Below are 7,402 nucleotides of genomic sequence, written 5' to 3'. Positions count from 1 at the left end.
CAAGAAGCTTCTCAGCGCCGTCTCTCTAGTAACACAAAATATCTTTACGCGCGTGCGCACACATGCATCCATGCATCTAGTTCTCGCGGTACATTCAAATTGCTGTTGCACTCTAACACGCATTCCAACACTATATATACATGATGAAATCCATCTTTTAAATCTAATGAACGTAAAATAACGTTTCTCATGTAATGCATCAATCTGTTCTTCAATTATCGGCAATGGATAATTTTCTCGTAAAGTTATCTTATTTAAAGTGCAATAGTCTACACACATTCGTAAACCTTCATTCTTTTTTCGTACTAATACAGTTCGCGACGCATATTCAGAAGAACTAAGACGAATAATTTTCCGTGCCAATAAATCATTTATAATTGCGCGTACTTTTGTTCTCTCTTCAACCGATAACCTATTAGGCTTGATGAAACGGCTGCTTTTCTTTTAAATGTAATTTTAACTCTGCCTTTATTTTCGGTTCTTCCGGTTTTACAGCTTCAAAATATTCTGTGTGAATTTTTTCTATTAACTCATTCTTTACTGAATAAGACAAATTCGGATTTACATCTAATGTATCTATCTCAGACACATCGCTTGTTTCATATTTAATATTTCATTAACGGTATCTTTTTCTCTCATATCTATTCGTTTTGCTATCGCGTGACCTAATTCTTTCAATACATCTCTTCCTAAAATTATGTCACATTTCATAATATTATCTGGCACAACACGAATTACCGCATTATTCGTCATAGCGTCCTCAAAACTAATTCTCGCCATAATAACGCCTTTAATTTCTAACGCGGAACCATTAATACTTTCATAACGCTTATCTTTAAATTGCGAAATTGAACCCGGGGGAATTAACTTGGCTTTAATCAAACTAATCGGACAAGCAGTATCTAATTGCGAATTCGCGGTAAAATTACAATCAAAACCATTTGCACTTATCTGAATTTGAACAATTTTAATATATTCATTGCTGCCATCACATTGTACCGCAACGTTGGAAATCTGAGTATCAGCTTTCTTCTGATTTACCTCCGATGTCGTCGTCGTCTTCTTAGTGCAGTTTGAGATGTTCCATAGATCCGCATTCAAAACACAAGCCTCTTTCCCTCTTCGGTTTATCGCAGTTCTTCGCAGATGTTTCATCTTATTACAGTTATATCATTTACTCGCTCGTCGCTGTTCAACTTCTTTTGTTTTAAAGTTTAAACTGCTCTTATTTTCTATTTTGCCAGTCACATTTCCTCATCCAGAGTGATTCTTATTTTCAGGCCGCAACGTAACTTTCTCAAATGCCTTCAGCAAATCTTTTGTTCCAAAACGATGCATTCGTGCCTGGTTACGCAAATGTGTCTCCGGAATTCCATCAATAATAAAATCAACTATTTCATCTTCATCAACAGGCACTTTACCAGCTAAGATCACTTTATCATAATAATAGTTACAAAAAAATTCTTCGTTACACCAATTCCTTTTCTCAAATCGTCGACGCAATTCTATTATTGTTGGCCGATGATCAAACATTCTCTTTATTTGATCTATCAATTCCCTCACCGGTATCTCCAAATGTTCTGGTTTTGAATGCAGCCATTGTAAAGCTCTTTGTTTCAACTTCATCAAAATATTATTATCATTGTTATTATCATCAAAATTGTACGTATTCCTAACAAGTTCAAGCTGTTTCCGCCAGTTTTCAAATGTGTCTTCTTTACCTGTGAATTCATTCAGCAACTCACCAAGTGCAAAGATGGTAGGACGCGGTGTCAATAATGATGCACTAAAGACAGAATTAAGCGCCGATCCACTTCCGACCGTTCTATTCCGCTCTAAACGTAAATCTTCTAATTATTGCTGCATAATATCGTATTCACGCCTCATGCGTTCCAAATCTCTGGTGAGGTTTGTTACCTCGTTTTTTTCAATCAGATTGCGTCTCACAAGATTTCCCGTAGTAGACGCCGCTTGTCCTCCTACCATTTCCTGAAATCCATCGTCAGAGTCTCCTTCTTGAATCGTCTGTTGTCGCTCCTCATCTACCAGCACACTTCTTGTGAGATCTTTCCACCCTCCACTAGGATCGTATGAGAACAACCTTTTCGTCAGCGTCGCCTTATCACCCGTCTGTGGCAAATTCAGCCGTTTAAGAGTCGCCTTTAATTGCACAACCGGAAACTTCTCGTCCGCCATAACTCGTATGTGTATACACTTTACAAAATTCACTTAATCACTCGCGAACTGACTTTAAACTGTCGGACAATCCGATCGCGAGTTAAATCCCACTTCTGAAAAATGTAACGCGTAAGTACGTAAACGCGTTGTACATAAATAAATGCGGACTTGTTTATCAATAAGAAATCTCTTTATTTCGGCGAGCGTAAGATCTTTTCAGTTGAACGTCCGGTTTAATTCTGACTTGTTTTCCGCGAGTCTCCTTTTAATTGAATTAATAATTTTCGTTGCTAAGTTGCAATAATACGATGATCATATATTTGAACATTGCGCGTAATTACTACACCGTACAACCGGTGTTCTTAACGGAAAGATCTACACTGATTCTTTCTTCTACACATTGTTATCTTAAAATATCCTAAAACGTACATATGTATATATTGCTATCGAACAAAAAAATGTTTCTAATGCTTATCTTAATCGAAAAAGAAAGGAAACACACATTTTATTATCAAGTAGAGGAACAATGGTCACAATAGAAGAGGTAAAATCTGCGAGACGATAATAAAATTAATTCGGATCAATCGGATCAATTTTTACAATATGAAAAATGTTCAGCATTAGAAAGTTTTATTGTCTCGTAGCGTAACGGATTACACGCGTTTTCGCGGTGTCACATGATACCGGCGGCCTGGGAAAACAAGGCTAGGAGTGATGGATAGGTTTGTAACGTAGGTAATACAGGAGATAAGCGGAGAGAGAGGGAGATGATAGTAGGGATAGAGTAAAAGAAGTGGGAGATAGGCCAGCTGGAAGAAATGTGGAAAACGAAGGAGAAAGTAGTCGGAGCTCGAGCCACGTTTCCGCATATAGCCCAAATCTGGAAACGACTTCCATTATTGTCGGCGTATTGTTATATAAAGTTGGTCACTGGTGACGACGATCGAATTCTTGAAAAAGGGACTATCGAATTGTCCACGGCAACAGGATCAAGGAAATTGATAATTGGGCATGATTTTCTCTGCAGCTGCTCTCTCTCTCTCTCTCTCTCTCTCTCTCTCTCTCTGAACACTGTGCTCTTGCGCGCATCGTTCATTTAGTCCAAGAGCTGGCTACATGGATTTCAAAATTACTCGGTACAAGGTCAGTTTCTATCTAAAAAGTTTCGATTAGTATCGCCATTAACGAAAACGCACTTCTGCCGCGCCGCTCCCGGGGACGTAGGTGTGGGCGGGGCGGACAAACATAAATTTTCATAGCTCATTAAAAGTATTAGTACAATGCTGAAACTTTGTAGAAAGTCTAATGTTTAGTGTCTAATGTCCCGAACAACGTCATACTCTAGAAGATAATCATAATGGCAGAAATCTAATAAGGGAACCTCGCGAAGTGTCAAATTCTGATTCTAATGAAACTTGATACACTTTGAGGTCACATAAATAGATGAATTTAGAAATTATCAGTTGGTGCTAAAAAACGGTTTAAAGGGATGAAACCATCCCTTACATATAAATTAATTTTTCTGTTTTTCGTTACATTTCGAAAACTATTCAAGATATCAAAAAATTTAAACCTAGACAGTTTTTTGAGGCTTGTGTTCAAATTAGTACAATAAAGGAGCTGTTGAGCCAAGGGTGTATATGCTAATAATCGATATTTGTTTCGATGGTAAACAATCTGTTTAATATATATAAATAACTAGTGTACAGTCGTTTCGACCCTTTTACATAATGGTCATCTTCAGTGAGAAATAACAATTTCAATATAGACTTACATTATCCGTCAACGCATACTCTCGCAACTTATGTTATTCCAATGTTTCGCGAATGTTCTTGTTCTGTCATCTAAATCTTTTGGAAAGCATTGTCCTCAGTCCATTGGTAATAGAAATCGTGTAGTTTATAACAAGATGCATATTTTTTTGAATATCCAGAAATCATAAATATTCAAATTTGTGTAAAATGTTAGAACTCTCAAATCTTAGCCACGATGTGTACGCTTTTAAACAAAAGGACTTTGTAACTGAATAGAGATCATTTTACTATAAAACTTTTGTATAAAACATTTTTTGATATCTTGAATGGTTCTCGAGATATAACGAAAAAAATTAAAATTAAAAATTAATTAAGTTTAATTTTAAAGGGTAATTTCAGAATTTTTATAGCGTTTTTCCATCGCAACTGATATTTTGTAAATTCATCTGTACGTACCTGTGCACAAAATTTTATTAAAATTATAACTTAACACATTTGTTATAAAACTAGTTGTATATTCACACATATCGATTGAAAAATGTTTTTTTATTTATGACAAATCATAATCATTTCCACACCACCTTGCGGTAGATAGTACGGTGCATTTTGTTTACAGTTGTTTCTCCAATAGACCTAATCCACTATCATTTTTTATTACACTAGCATTATAAACGCGCGCTTCGCGCGCGCTATTTACCAGTTCTTATTATAATTTATAATAACATCAACCTCAATATACATAACTGTCAAAATGCAATGACAGCCGCTTACACGAAGTTAGCGCAGCGAGACAACCAATCAGCATCGCAGAAAAGCGACAACAAATAATTTCGAGAAATGCAAGTTATCGACTTGACATGCACTTTTTTAGATAAGGAGGAAGGAGGATAAGTTATTTGAAATGCTGTCCTCCCTCTTGAATTGCTTTTATGATATTAATATTTAAACTAACATTTTTCTTGAATAATTTTTTAGACATAATATTTAAAAATTTTTATTTTGAATATAGTTTTTATCTGCATTATTAATTTCCTTATTACGATATCATTAATTAACGTGAAAGTAATACCAAGTATTATATCAAGTATTACGACGTGTTTAAATGCTGCTATTAATTAATGTGACATTGATATCATTTTTATATCAAGTATGATGTACGCGCTTGATATTAATTAACAGGACAGTAATATTATTTTTATATCAGATTCGTGTAATAATTAATTAACTCGATTTTGATGTTATCACATCAGTTAGTAATAATACCATAATATACACATGTGATATAAAATGCTTGATATATAAGTCTTTTGTGATAAGTGATATAAAATGCTTGATATATTAGTCTTTTGCCATGATATTATCACGTATATAAGTGACAGAAAACTTACAATAATTTCAGTATGAGTATACCGTAAGAGTAGCGAATAAGTGTAAAAGTCAAAAAGTGCAAGTATTCAAAATGTTACAAGTAAATCCTGCGAATATTCTTAATATGCTAATAATTTTGTTTCAAATTTCAAAAATTCCGGAAACGCCTGTAAACGATAAAGAAATTGAATTACGTGATATGATAAAAGATATTATACAAATGTCAATAGATGAAACATTTGATATTCAAACCGATACTACGTTAGAATTTAAAAATTATTGGGAATCAAATTTATCAGATGCACAATTTGTCGCGGATGACGATATCGAAACACATGAAGAAGATGATGCTCAAGCAGAAGAGAGTTGTACATCAGAAGAAAGAGAAATTGTTAATGATAGCTATAAAAAAAGAGTCATTGAATTTTGGAAAAGTTCAAAAAAGGGGCGGCATTTCCTTTCAACGGTAAAAAACCGTTTTAGAAAAGTAACATCTTTGAGACAACTATATCGATGGGAATATTACATACAAAAAGGAGGTACTCACAGAGAAAAAATGTTATATATTTCCAAATACATTTTACAAAATTTTAAAGAAGCTAATGACGAAAAAAAAATCATTCATGATATGGATTTGCGACGATGGGCGCTAGAAGCTAAAGCACAAATCAATCTTCCTTTATTTAAAGCTGGAGCAACATGGATATTAAATTTTAAAAGAAGAAATGGAATTGCGTCAAGAAAAATAACTTAATTTGTAAATTGTGGATCAACAAGAGATAAAGAGCAGTTACAAATTGCATGTCAGGAATTTACAAGTACCGTTAAATCTTTTATAGATCTTTTTGAAATAGAAAATATATATAATGCTGACGAAAGTGGATTCACTTTGGAAATACATTCAGGTAGAACACTGACCACGCAAGGTGTTAAAACAGTTGAATCCATTGTTCAATCACAATCGGCAACTACGCATAGTTATACGATTATGCCTATAATTTCTGCAAGTGGACAATTGAAATCGCCTCTTTATTTGGTATTGAAAGAAGCGAGTGGAAGTTTTGGACCACGCATAGAAGAAACCTTGTTTAGACCTGAAAACATTTTCGTTACAGCGTCAAAGTCAGACGAATTAACTAAACAACATTTTCAATCTTGGTTTACAAATGTATTTGTACCCATTACTGGAAGTTTTAGTCTGCTGTTATTAGATTCTTGGACATTGTCCCGCAAGTCTGCAAGAATTTAAGCCACATCATAAAGATATACGGATTTTAACTATATCAAAGAAAACTACAGGAATGATTCAACCTTTTGATGTTTATCGGTTTAGAGTATGAAAAAGCTTTGCGAGAACATTCAGCGATCGTGTTCTGTTATTAAATTATGATATTAATTTACATTTGAGAAATAATATCATTAAATTACAATCTTTAACGCATATACGCTCGTACAACTATCTTCTCCACTATTTCATAATCTTTTTAAATATGCCTGGTTCAAGAGTGGATATATTGAAGAACGACCGCTACATTTCAAAAATCCAGTAGACTTTTGTTTTTCTGGAAAGGATATTCAAGAAATACAACTCTGTTCCACATGTGGTGCACCTGCTATAATACGTTGTTGTCAAGAAATTCGTATATCGCGCTCCTGACCTTACGCTAAATTCACTAGACGGATGGTAACACGGATGGCGCTCGATAGAGGCGCTCGATAGAGGCGCTCACGTTCACTTTCTTTTTTTCTCTTCTAGTTAGTAAAAACTGTTATACTCAAGCAGAACACAACGTGTTGCATAATTCATTCTTTTTGTATCCATAACCAATAAAGTATTTTCTTTCATTGAATAAAACGCATTCTGCGACAGTTGTGCCTGGTGCAAGGAATATTTTTGTATGCATTTTTGTATTTCTTTGAAGAATATCATAATTGTGAACATTTTATTATTTTATTATATAGGAATTAGGTTAGTATAATATACACTTCTCAACAAAATTAAAGCATCACTTACTCTACCCTCCAAAAATAGGCAAAATTCAAGAGAATGTAACTTCGTCAAAAATGATCGTATTGAGATGTTCAAAAAAGCATTTTACAGC

The sequence above is a fragment of the Wasmannia auropunctata genome, unplaced genomic scaffold (assembly GCF_000956235.1).
Source record: "Wasmannia auropunctata unplaced genomic scaffold, wasmannia.A_1.0 LD336111.1, whole genome shotgun sequence".
Taxonomy (NCBI): domain Eukaryota; kingdom Metazoa; phylum Arthropoda; class Insecta; order Hymenoptera; family Formicidae; genus Wasmannia; species Wasmannia auropunctata.
This window is presented reverse-complemented; position numbering follows the sequence as displayed.